Consider the following 14,217-nt stretch of genomic DNA (forward strand, 5'->3'; position numbering starts at 1 on the left):
TTTAAATTTAACTTCAACCGAAAGTTTCTTCTTTATGCAAACATAAACGATACAAGCACCCTCATTTTCATTCATGCTAATAGCAATATCGTGTACCAAGCGTTAACACATCGAGCGCTATAAAACAAGGGTGAAAGAAATTGATTCTGTATGTATGGTCAGCTTATCAGTAAGCCAACGAATCGAAGCGTTTAGCGACGCATAATTCGCATTGGAATGAGCAATCTGAGCCGATAAGCGGAACACTTGAGGCCATCTGAAGCAGAAGGCAATTTGAAAAATGCTGACATTATGTACACGGGATAACAACCTGAATCGACGTTAAAACTCCATTCAGGCGCGTTCACGGTCAACATGGCATAATCATGTTCATAAGTACTTTCCTCCCCGGGATCGTCGTTTTCGAAGACACCTGCGTAACCGACGAATCTCCACTTTACGTCTACTGTATTACCACTTTCTTCAAAAGATACAAACCGATACATAGTATTACTTTAACGTGCAATAAAATCTGCATAAGGGTAGCCGGGTAGCTAAGGAAGTGGCCCAGGATCCAGGATGGGATGGTGGGGTTAATTAAAAAATTCAGTAGCCAGGGTAAATGAGGAAAATTAAATTTTATGGGCACGCGGTTAATCCCGTGGTGCGGGCACGTATTTATTGGCTACCGGGCTTCGATCGAGCCTGACGTAATGGGAATGATTTTTGGGAAGGACCATCGGCCCACCGATAAGATAAGTATCCTATACTCGCTAGAGGGAGAGAGAGAGAGAATGTGTGTGTGTGTGCTTGCCTCTTTTTACCTCGAATACGGGCTCGCATATACCCGTCAGCGTTCTTCGACACCTCAGTCTATCCTCATCTTCTCCGTTCGTCTCTCGTGCTTTCTTGTCCTTTCACGATACCTCGAGCTGGGTCGGATAATAGCCGTCTGTTTGTCAGATCATGCAATAATTAGAATGCAAATCTACTTGGTGCTCGACGTATGTAAAACTTTATTCGGTAATAGCTTCCGATCCTCCGCCTCTCTTCTTTACCCTTCCACCTAGAAACTCGTAAAATTTCCTGCTTCAGTATAAATCTACGCGTCGAAGATTAACCAACAATCCGGTTTAATCTGATTATTATATTTGGTAATTAATTACCGATTGTTTGGTAATTCGGATAATAAGAACTGGTGTTTCTCAAAATTATTCACAGTTGATGTTGGTAATAAGAACTACGAAAGGGGCAGACGTGGATTACTTAAAACATCGTTTTAACATCATGTTTTTTGCGGTGCCTTCGAGATTGAAAATAATTAACTCCTTATTAACGCCGTATTATAATTCTTGGATGAAGACTTTGAAAATCATGAAAACGTCTTTTGATTTACGGCTTTAAAAAGTGGCCATAAATTCGCACGACAATAAGGTTCTTCGAAAGGTATTCGAACGGATGGACGCCTCTTCTGAGACGTTCGGATCTGATGGAACGGCAGACCGCAACAGCTCGGTGAACGGCACCGAGATACAGAGATTCTTACGAGCGGAAATACGACAGTATTAAAGTCGGTTTTACATCGGCCAGGAATGGATACGAGACGGTTAACGTTGTTCGTAGCGGGGATTTTCCTTCACGTTCCTATCGCTCGGTCCCCGCCGGATTTGTCCCTAATAGTGATTCTTACGAGTTTCGAGGCATCGCGGAGTTTCCCGATGCCCTGAACGGTCCCTTAAACGACTGTTTGCTTCGCTTATGCTCGAAACGATCGCAAGAACTCGCCTTCGCCCGCATTGCAATATTTAGTAGGCGATAAAGGTATCGAGAAATTTGGTTCAATCGAAGGGAAGTTTCTGAGATGCTTTTGACACGAACATGGTTCTTTAAAGCGAGTAATTAATAACCTCTATAGTTGGAATATATGTATGTAATATACCTACGGGACTTTAGTCAAATGAAATCTCAAAATGAGAAATTTTAAATCGGACAAAATAGCACTGTGGCGCTCGAAATAAAAAATAGGTAAGTTTATTTCGATAGTCAATAAACAATGCTATAGCCATTAAAAAATATAATATTAAAATACATATGTAATATAAGATAATCTCAAATGAAAATAATATACTTTCAAAAATATCTAGAGTTCAAAAGAACTAAAAGATAGGTAAAAAATCTAACAGTTTCTAATCCTTCAGCTACCAATCAGCTCTATAGAAGATTAAGATATTCGAAATAACGATACCTTCTCGAAGCGTAAATAGAAAGTCGAAGCATTTTGCAAGAACAAAAGATCTTCGATAAAATGAAATCTATTACTTTTCTATAAGAAATATGAAACAGCAATTTTGAACGTCGAAAAAAGTGCGAAATGGTTCCAATTTTCGTGTCTGTCTTCCTCTGGCGTCCCCGCTGGGACGTACGCATCTTTCCCGGGCGAACGAAGTTGCGGTCGCTCAACAAATAGATTACGTGCCCGTCGAGGGTTTTCCAGGGGGTTGTCTCGCGTCGACACTCCTCACACATGCTACTCACGTAGTCATCCCTCCCATGTTGCTCTCTCCTCTCCAAAAATTACAACGCGTTAGCTCGAGATCCGCTAAGCATTCCATTATTAAATCTACGCCCGTATTACCGTATGCCGTGCGAAAGGGGCCTGACACTCGAAGGGGGCCGACATTACGATTCAACTGGCGTCGAAGCCATCGAAACGGTGGAGACCGACGAACCACGCCGATTCGTTGTCGAGAGAGGTTGGCATAGATTAACCGTAATAACTTGCCTCGATTTGCGCGTATAGCACGCGCGATCGCGTTTAATCGCGCAACGATAACGTGACTCAATTCGAATACTTCGTTTACATCATTCTTCGCTATTCGATATGGCGGAAGATGGTGACTCTACTTTGAAGGAAATACGATTATTTTATCGATTGTGAATCAGTTTGCGATATGCAGTATTTGAGAAATTAATTTTCGATTGAAACTGGATTGATTCTGGTTCATGCAGATATTGCTTTACGATACTGATTTCGTTCCTAATGAAAAGCACAAGTTAATTAATAAAAAGAAAATACTTGCCACCGTTTGTTTTAATGGTTTCATTTCTAAATGAATGAATTCGATAAGATATATTATTGTGCATTAATGCGCGATACATGTAAGATACGGAGTTTATTCTTGTAAAAGAATAAAGGGACAGGGGTGTACATATTTTTGCTCCGTGACAGGAATCCATTAAATTTGAGAGTTCCAAATTACATTAGACACCCATTGAAAAGCGACGCGGTCGAAGGATTAGTGTCGAACAATATGTTCTTTGAATAAATTACCATTGATCAAGGCTCGTGATGCGCGAGTCGCGAAATTAATCACGAGCCTCTTCCAGAGCCTCGTACCAACGATTCGCGGATTTAATTTCCCATTAGCATGGTCACACGTTGTTCGTCATTAAGGTTGTTTATTTGCCGGGGCTGGGGAGCGAACGGCGCTTAAGTTGAGCAACCAGAAACGATAGAAGCATTTCATTAGAAGAACACGTTCGCATACGAATCAACCGCTCACGATCCTCGAACGATAGGATACAATTCTTTTTTTCGCGCACACCTAGTCGACAACTTATGAAAATCAAACAAGTGCGGACATTCGATAGCCGGAGGCTGTTAAAAACGTTAATTATTGGTTGAGGAACGTAATCACCGATCTTTCTCATGGACGTTCACGTAAGAATAACCGGCTCGTTTTCAACAGATTTTACTTTCAAATCGTCCAAGACATTCTCTTTAAATGTTATTTCTACATACGAGAGGATAACCCTAGCGCTTCGTTGCGTCCTAGGGTTTACTTTAACAATTCTTCCGAAGATGACGTCGTTCATCGAAGGACAGTCCTCTGGCGATATTATAGGAATAGTAACAATATTGCAGTCTTTATAATTTATTCAACTATCACGCAGTGCAAAGCTGATGTCAAAGCTATGACTCTCAGACTATACCTACGTATGCCGGTGTTTTTTATACATTTCCGGGTACCAATATAGAACAAAAGTAAAGTGTATTAACAGCGCAATAAAGTTGCGAAGAGTTAAGGATGTACGGTTTAGAAGTCAAAGGACACCAAGATTCAAGACTTTTTACGTTTCTAACCTAGGATACAAACAATATATATTACTTTCGACCTTTTGTACGAAATTAATTCCACTTTGTTAATTTTTCAACGTTTTATTTTCGCTCGTATCAGGCCCATCTTTCGTCGATCGCAAAGTGCGGACAAACCTCGCGATCAGAGCGGAAAAAAGAGAAACGCGAAACCCGTTCGCGAGCGCGATAATCACCGGTCCGATCGGACTTCAAATTTGACAGGACACCGGTGGCGGCTGCCCTGTTCCCCGATAAATCTCCGACCCCCTCTAGGCCCTCCGTGTCGGCCGTCCGATCGGCATGCCTGGCCCAGGAGAAGAACAGTTCCAGCGGCACGATTTACCGGCAAAACGAGTGGAACCGCCGCGAAAAACCGGAACGTTCTTGACGGACGGGTGACTAAATCGACCCTAAAGTAGTACCGTCGCCCTGGCACAAAGAGACACGAGGCGACCCAACCAACCAGCTGAACGCTGCAACCAAACAAAGAAAGAACAGGGATCTCTACCTTGAGAGAAATAGAGAAACGAGAACGAGAGAGTAGAGAAAGCACCTTGTGGTCTGTTCTTGTCACGGAGACCGGATACCCTCAGAAAAACTTCGCGCCTGTGATCTCACCGCGCGAGAGGATTTAGAGTTGTTTATCTACTTATTATGTCAGCCCGGGCTAATTGGGCATATTTGAGGATCAGTTCTCTGGGTGGATGCTCGCACGTATATCTACAGTGTATAAAAGAGATCGACGGAGCTCTCATCGTCCGGTCCCCTCGTCCGCGGCACGATTGCTCCGCGTTCGTGGCATTTCGCGGGGGCTGCGATTACAAGAGGATAATATCTGGCTACGAAAGAGACGGAAGCCGTGTCCGTGCCAGTTGCTCCGCTCTGGTCCGAGCTGAGGCAAGAACGTACGCATAACTTTCAACGATCATGACTCGGCTACCATCCGTCTTTAGGGAACTATCGCGCCATCAAGCATCCCACCGTTGGCCCCGGCGATCCTCTCCCCTGTCTTTCTCTCTGTTCTCTCTCTTTTGCCTCCTTGCTTCTGTATTCTTGTCTTTATTCCTCTCTACTCCCGTGACCACTCTCTTTTTCAAGCTGGTACCGTCTCTGTGCTCCGGCTTTTTCTGCGTCTTCCCTGGATTTCGTGCGGCATCGGCCGTCTCGCTCGAAAGATGCATCGCTTCATTCCGCGCCAACGGACGCAGATTTTCGAGGCCGCTACCGAGCGGAATGTCCCGAGCCCGGCTTTATCGGTGATCGATCTTGAATGGTGCACGGCTCGTCCGAGATCGCCGGTGATCCTGGAATCGCCGCAGCTGATACCGTTCCCGCTGGAATTCCTGACAGCCGTTCACGCGCGACTCCGCCGCGCCAGATAGCGCTTTTTCCAGCGACCGTTCTCGCGTAAAAGGGCTTCAATGGTCAAGGAAACTTGAGATCCGTGAGACGATTCGGGGGGGTTAGAATCGGAGGCCTTTGAACCGAATCATTTCTAATATGGTTGCGTTCAAATTTTTAAGTGGCAGGTTGAAATTTTTACAGTTTCTTAAGTTGACTTTTTTTGGTCCCTGAAAACATAGTTTCAAATACACGTTATAGCTGTTACAATTAAGGAGATCGACGGGCAAGTAGTACAAGTGCAAAAACGAAGTACATGTTTTTCAAAAATGAATGTAGCGTACAGATACGTAACTCTCATATTTATTTAGAACATGTTACATTTAAGATTGAATCGTACATCGTAGCGTCGGGTTGGAAGAAGAAGGAAGACAAAATAAAATGTATTTAACGAAAATGGCTGTTCAAAGAGGTGGAAGGTAGACTATCCGCCGCTGAATAGAACGTATGCAGTAAGCCAGTGAGGTTTATTAATATGATTTATGGGGAGAGGGGGCGAACACCATCCGTCGTTTTGGCCATGGTTACTCGAGGTTCCTCTGACCGTCTTCCGCCTTGTGTCGAATCGATCGATTCTTGTTTTGCCTAACCACGAATGCGTTCATTCGGAGGGCGTGGGTTGAAACAATGCGGGTTACCTCGTCGATTCGGTACCCTTTGTAACGGGACTCGAGCTGGATCGTGTCGGAAACTTGGTCCTTTCTAAAGACCATGTCAAATCGTGTCGCGAAATTTTATGTTGCCTAACGATCGCAATTACAGTTGATTGATGTGTCGTGGCTGAGTGAATGCAAGTGCAACTCGATTCGTAAATGTCAGACAGGTGTGCAATACGATCGTCTATCGATGTATGATTGGAAGGGAAGGTTGGAGACAGGCGAAGTTCATATTTATGCAAATTCGCAGTCTTCCGGGTAATATGGTCTTGATGAGAATTTCTTTCAGCTCTTACACTCTTAGGCAACTCATTTTCTCGCAATTTTGAATCCTCAATTGGAGTCAATAGGTCATAGATGATCACAACAATTTAAGATAAATTTGAATCAAGTAATTTAATTTTAGAATTGTTAATTTGCATTCAGTATATATTTTACGCTATAAATGCCATAAAACATAGGGTACGAATAATAGCTTATAATATCTCAGATCTTGTAAATTTCTTCCACGATTCCACTGTTGCAATTAAAGAGAAAAGGAAATTGTAGAAGCTTCTGATCCCGTAACCTGTGCTACGGTTCAGTCGATTTCTAAATTACAAACATTAGAAGCATACGATAAATATTTCTATAAAAACACCGCATAAATCTTTCTCATCTCGAGAACTCTTCTCTGTCTCTTTACAACCCTTCCATTCTCTCATGGAGGTCTCGATCCGCCTCGTTCTTGCAGCTCGACCGACCACGTCCTCCAATCGCGCGTCTCCACGATTGCTCTAAAATGGTGCACAGTGCTTGCAACGCACTATCGGTTCCATTATCCATAAAGGAATTAACGACTTTCTTATCGCGAGTACCCAACCTGGTCCTCCTTACCCATGTAGCATCCACACGTGGAAGGGGTGGGAAAGGGTTACTCAGCGGACGATTTATCGTACAATTAGCACCGTTTATCCGGCCACGCGGCGGAACATAAACCCGAAAAGGCAGCGTATAGCCAGACGACCGGTTTAACGACATCCGTCGCGGTGTTCGCGTAGTAGATCGCGGACCGCCGGTATCGCGGTTCGAACGCGTCTTGCAACTTAATAAGCTGTTGGACCCCGATCAACTGCTTCGTGTCCTCGCAAAGTCACAGAATCTGGTCCAAGAGTACGCAACCAAGCGGCCCGGTGCACGCCGGCCGAGGCGTGTAAACGCGCCGGAGATTCGTGGGCTTGTGTTATTGGCCGACGTCACGCGATTTATCGTGTTCCCGCCGGTTATTGTAAATTGCCCGATGAAAGAGCGAACGGGACGGAGAATTTAGTGGCGCGATTATCATATTCCTATGACGTTCTAGTTGGAATCGCAGCCGCTCTTTGCTGTAGATAAATTCACGCTTATCGGTAACGCATAACGTTGCCGTGGAGAGTGAGTTGTGATATCATCGTGGCCAGGTTCGTTTTTCCGTCGGTTTTGTCTGAACGGGAGTTTGATTGATTAATCTTTGTTTGGACATTTAATTATTTGGTGGAACAATGGATGAAGAATTCTAATTAGAAATTGAGTGTCTCCGATGGATTGCCTTAATATCTTTGCTATGGGTATTTGCTTTGGTTCTATATAGATCGGAGCAATTTTTTTTTTTTTTTTTTTTTTTTTTTTTTGATAGAAAAGGCATATGCATGTGGATATCTTGTCGCATGCTCTTCGCTTGGAGATTTGGATATTTGGTACAATAAAGAGCAGAGTTTCGGTTATAAGTTGAATATGTGTGATAATTATTATATCTAATATTCTTGCAACTGTAGATACATACTTCATTCCGTTCCATAAAGATTCAAGCAGTTTTTGTTAATACAAAAAAGATATTTGTACAAACATTTAAATACTTTTTCATAATTAATTGTACATATAATGGAAATATGTTTAATACAGAGATGAAAATTTGTTTGGTTGCAGTTAAGATGAAAAAAGAGTTTCGATTTCTATGTCGGAAAAAAGCACGAAAATTACTCTAATGAGTCTGCTAATTTCCAGCTCGCGATCGGCTTAAATAAACAAGCGATCGGATGGCAGGAAAAATTTATTGCTACGCAGAGCGACTAGGAATCGGACGGGGCGGTCGTAAACGTTTGAGTTACGATCGATTCGATCGACCCGTTCAAATTCCTATAAATTATATTTATAGGTGCACAGCAGATTCGATTCAGAAACGATAATTGTAATTTTGCACGGCGTTACTTATGTATCTAAATACTTGAGTTCTTCATATTGTCCCCTAAACGCTACCTTAAAAATGTCAAAGAGTCAGATTCCAATATCCACTCTGAATTTCAATCTTCGACAATAATCCAATACTGTTGTATAAGTATCGATTCATTGGCGAACTAGACTTTGATCCACGTCCTCCTAAAACACGGATAAAAACTATATGTATGCTGATCAAAGAAAAGAATGCAAAAAATATAGAAAAATAAACCTCCATGATTATAGTAAAGAAAATAAAACTCGGTTAATGAGCTTCCAAAGTACCTTAAGAAAAGATTTAGACTTAAACCTATAAATTGTAACTGTAAAATGGAAAATAGAAGATCACCAAATCTTTTGACGTTACTTGAAAGTGAAATTATGAAACTGTTTATGCCCAAAGCGTCCTCTGGATGCGATTAAGAGTTCAAGAATCCTTTTTTTCGTTAAAAATAAATTTCTCTTCTGGAGAACGTGTGAAGAAATCGTAATAATTGCAATTAGTCCACGACCTGGGACAAAGCTACGTCGATAATTACGCGACTAACCCACCTCGGCGTCCAAGTAAATGTATATATTCCCTCGGTCCAAGGTTCTCAGCGGGCTTGTAAAAACGTTTTCCTCGGTGCACGGCACGTACGTAGATCCCAGCCGGTCGGATCGAGGCGAGAGGCGAATTCTCTCGTAGCTGTGGACCACGGTACGACGGGCACGTATATATACGAAGTGGTTGGGATGAGGGAAGCGCGCAGATCCACACGAAAGTAGCGAGTGGTCAGCGCGTCGAATACCAAACGAACGAGTGTCCGCCCTGCGGATGACGGTGGCGTGCTGTACATAAGGTATGATCGTGTCCACGGACACGGATGCGGGAGAGAAAGAGAGACAGAGAGGGAGAGAGAGAGAGAGAGAGAGAGTGAGAAGAGAAAGTGGTAACGCAAAGGGATGAGAGCGACACAAAAGGCGTGTAGTGTGGAAGAAGCGCGAAAATCGCATGAAACGAACGAGGACGGGAGGAAAGGGAGCACGCGACGATGATGGAATAAAAAAGGAGAGAAGAGAGTAAACGAATCGATACAGACGACGACGATGTTGTTGCATCGTGTGGCTCGGGGTCCACGTTCCCCTCGGGACCGGAACGGACGATTTCCTCGGGTTCTGATCAAAGGGAAGGCCGCTGGTACGCGTAAATTCTCACCGTGTAATATTTCATGAGACGTTTCGCTTTGTCGATGGCCGTCCGCGCGAGGAATAGGGAATGCCGTGTGGCTGTCCGACGAGCTGTGCACACTATGCTCGCCACTGGCTCGCTGTCTTCCGATAGGCGAGCACACTCGGCTCGCGTTCACCTCTCTGCAAAGACCTGGTCGAACGAACGAACGAACTGACCAGGGAACGGAACGGCCCCGCCGGCCTGAAGGGGGATAATTGCACCGGACACGATCCGCTGTCTCGAGGTCTCTCACGCGAGACAGGAAGGCGAAGGAGGAGACGAAGGATGGAAAAAACAGGGAACGTCGGCCATTCGCGGACGTTCTGTCGCCGCTTAATCGGCCTCGATTCATGTAATTCTACCCTCTCCTATCTTCTTTCTGAATTATTGCGTTGAAGCTTGCCGCATGTACTCGTTAGGCACCGATAACGGTATGGAATAATAGAAAATTATGAAACGGTTGGCCGATTGATCGCCGAGAATTCAGTCGAGGTAAAGCGGGGGACTTCAACCACGTAGGATCTCAACGCGTGAACAAACGACGTGTCCGCAACAACTACAATGGCGTCGAGAGATATGCTGGTAGCAATGCATATATTAGGCACAGCGATAAACCGTAAATAATATAAGTCTGAAGATTGGTGGAAAGTGTCGCTTTGAACAGAGTCCCGTGACCCGTTCGGCATAATGATTCATGCACGTGCAACACACGTCGCCCAAGTGACACGACGTTGCCGTGGCAAGATAATCGCAGTGAGTCTTTAAGGTCAGTCACGGATAATGAGCGTCGTCCCTTCTCGCGATACGCTAACGAAGTGCGGCGATTCGCGTTAAAAACTTCCAGCTTTGTAGCAGATCGTTAAACGACAGAAGATCACGTTATTCTTCGTTGCATTTCGCGTTTTATTGGAGTTAAATGGTTCTTCTTGTTACTCTCTCTCTCTTTCTCTCTGAAATAACTACTAAATTATCTGATAATAATGACAAGATTGAAGTTTCTATTAAGTAAGGTGAAGTCGAAGCAAGCAACTTATTGACCCAGTATTTCTCACCAGTAAACTCTTCCAAGGAAACGTGCAGGGAACCAATGGAATCGATATTCTCCATCAACTCCACGATTTCCCACTAACTTTCCAACTAGCAGAGATAATGTGTGCGAAATTAAGATTGAAAGATAGCCATGGAAATTCTGCAATTTCTCAAGACTTCTTGCACCTGTTTAAACAATAAGAATGGTGGTCCTGTGGCTTCCCCGAACCGCCATCGTGAGATTTAAAATGCAATCCTGGTCGTCATACTTCGTACGCTGCATTCGGAATTGGCGACGATTTAAGGAAATTCAAACCGCGAATTTTACCCATAATTGGATACCAACGGCCAAGGTCACCGGTCGTTTCAATTCGGATTCTGTCCGCTATCGAAATTTCATTCGAAATTCCCGTCGGCGAGATCCTCGGGCATTTGGACATCTGGCGAGTTTCGTGCGTCTCGCGGTCGGTGCATTTAGAAAACTATCTCGGGGTGGAAAGGGGGAGGTCCTGGGGTGGGGAAGACGGAGACGACATTTTAGAATTCACGTGATGGCGCGCACGGCTCCGCCACCGACGACCGCTCTTCCTCCCGGACATTTTAGCGACTCCCGTGCTTCGCATCCACGAGCGATTTCGCTTCTTTGCCCTAAATCTAAAGGCTCTCCGGATTCTGTGTCTGCCGTTGTCTTAAATTCGCTTTTCACCCTGTTGGTACCGCGGAAGCTGTAAAACCTGGAAAACCTTTGAAGCTATTTTACACGAGAAAATTTGAATTTCAGCGGACAAAGAATCGACTTTTAGAATGAAAATTCGAATGTGCTACGATGATGTATGTATTTATTCTCATATAGATAATGGCGATGGTAATAATAACCATGGCAATATAACAATGATACGATATAATGAGGTGATCCGAAAACGCAATATGATATGTATACTACTATTTCGCTCGCCGACTCGTACTTAACCCTGTTAACCGTCAGCGATCGGTGCTGTGGACCAATTATTAAAACTCACGAACAAACGTAATTGTAAGACACGTAAATTTGAACGAAATATTTTCCTGTATAAATCCGAATTAAATAAGACGAAGGAGTCGTTGGTATTCGGAGTAAATCGAAATCGATTTCGAACGCTGACGCGCCGTACCCGGTTGGTCATCAAGAAGCAATCACGAGGCGGTTGAACCGGAACCGACGAGAGACGTAGGTACGTCGGTTCGTTCGTGGCTCGTCGGGAACGTCACCGGTTCTCCGGTCGTCAAGGTTCCCCCGTGCAACACGCATTTTTGCTCGCCGCGGACCGATAGATCGACCGGTTGACGTAACGCTCGATGCAAATCACCGAGTGACAGGTGAACGTGCACACCGTTTGCGGTGGATGGAGTTCCGCGGGAGCGCAGCGTGACGCGGCTTGATCTCTTCGTTACCGGATCGGGACCGCGAAAGGGAACGAGAGGCACGAGATGATGCACGGGCATCGGAAGCACGCGGCTTGAGACGAAGACGAGAAACGAGGGAGAAGGAAGCAGACACGTTTCTGTGGGAGCACGTTGCGCAATTCGAAGTACACGACGAAGGCAGAAGGAAGCGCAGAGACAACGACGCATTCACGAACGTCTCTAGGCTGCACGTCGTGCATCCATCGAAGAGGATCGCGGTGGTTATCGGAGATAAATCATTCGCGGCGAGTAAACGAAGTAGTGTACTCGTGGATCTGCTTGTTGCGAACAGGAAGTAACCACTGGCGATCTTAGGTAGCGAACATGAAGAAAGAGAGAGACAGAGATAGACAGGGAAAGAGAGAGAGAGTCAGAAAGAAAGAGAGAGAGAGAGAAGAGGGCTCGTAATTGATTCTTATCGTTGCGAACTCGCAGATACGCGAGTAATGAGGATTTATATTAATTCCGTTATTCCATCTCAGTTCCAGATTTGTTGGTCGATTGAACTTGCTTTTGTGGCAGAGGAATTATCGCGAGTTAGGTACATTCAACGAATCGATTTGCATCCGTTGGAAACGTTAATTGCCGTGTTAAAAGTTAACGATGACACGGTATATTGTTATATTCCGTTTCAATAACGGGTCGTATTAATTCCCATGGAAATTAAAATTAATTCCTATCGATAATCGTGGTCGCTCCTGATAACTGAGCCTGTTTTGCGAATGATCTATCATGATATTGTGCCGAGTTTATTTAAACTTTGATAACAATAAGAATACATGCTGATGCCACGACGAGTGTTCATCTTTCGTTCATCGTTCGTTTATCAAACTTGTCGACTGCCGTACCTTCCGTATCGTTTTAGAATCGAATCTTCTCATCCTAGCACAACCTTAACGATTCTGTCCTTCCGTGAATGAGCGCTAAGGGATGCACCCATCGAGATGCGAAAGTATCCATCCACGTTGGATCCCCACTTCAATCAGGCTCAAGTTTACAGACCGCGCGGTGGCTGTGGCAAGCGCGTCAACGCGCCGTTCGTAAATTCTCGGCGGACAAACTGGCAAGAATAGTTCGCATAATTCTTCAAGGCCTACCAGTTTTGACGGCGGCAGGCGGCCTATCTTGGCACAATCTCTTTCTCTCCATCCCCCGCCCCTCTTCCCCATCACCCTTCTTCTTTCTTTTTCCTCCTCTCAGCCTCTCTCTGCTCTTCCCTCTCCTTTTTCCATTTTTTTTTTCTTACCTCGTTCTCTTCGAGCCGGTACGTCAGCATCGGCTTTGGCTCGCGCGAGCGATGGAACCTCTCGAGACCAGATCCTCGTGGAACAGGGAAGGAGAGGCTGGAAGAATGCGGCACCCGATGGCTGGAATAACGTTGCACGCGGATATGAGATACGGTGAAAGTGGATCGTTAGCGCGACGTGTTATCGCAACTCCGCGATAAATTGACGTCTATAGAGAATGTCTGTGTCGTTTAGAGGAATAGGCAAATGAAGAAGTTATTAGTACGGGCGTGTGCGGTTGCATTGGTCGTTAGAAGCTAATTAAATTGTCCTAGAAATTAAAGTGGACTCCGCTGGTCGCTGGTGAACGCACACTTACGCTAGTCGATTAACGAGTTCCTCGAAACTCTTATTAACAAGTCTGCTATCGGTCCCGATCTCCGATAGTTCCAGGAATCGCTAGGAATGATACGTGGCGCGTTACGCCGTGATACGATCTGTGGACGTGTGTACACGTGGGTCGAGTTGATTTCTGATTAGCTCGCGTTGCACAATGAGGAATTGGAATCATCGCTGCTTGTTGTAGGTGAACGGTTCGCGGATGATCGCTCAGCGCTTTCAGAGTCCTGCGTTTATTCAAACTAATGGCGATTCAAGGTTAGCTGACTGAGCTGTATAGTAGATCGGCGATCGATTGTTCGCGGTAGATGCCTCGACTCGCTTCATCGAAGATCTATCTTCAAGCCGAGCTAAAAGATTTTTTTTTTATTGTAAATTGACTTGGAAATTGCAAACCCCGCGTGTAATTCCACGTGCATAGCCAACTGGTTATCTTTTAATTTTTCGCTTATGTAAAAAGTCCATGATAAATGTTATCATTACGGTTATTTTGCTGTCCGG

The 14,217-nt window shown here is 44.6% G+C and overlaps 1 protein-coding gene across 6 annotated transcripts in view; it reads left to right on the top strand.

Annotated features, from left to right (window-relative positions):
• The window catches only part of LOC126922340 (homeobox protein homothorax), a 500,699-nt gene that overhangs the window by 225,009 nt on the left and 261,473 nt on the right, over window positions 1-14,217 (top strand). The gene's annotated exons all lie outside the window — the stretch shown is intronic.

Source organism: Bombus affinis, chromosome 11 (genome assembly GCF_024516045.1).
Source record: "Bombus affinis isolate iyBomAffi1 chromosome 11, iyBomAffi1.2, whole genome shotgun sequence".
Taxonomy (NCBI): Eukaryota; Metazoa; Arthropoda; class Insecta; order Hymenoptera; family Apidae; genus Bombus; species Bombus affinis.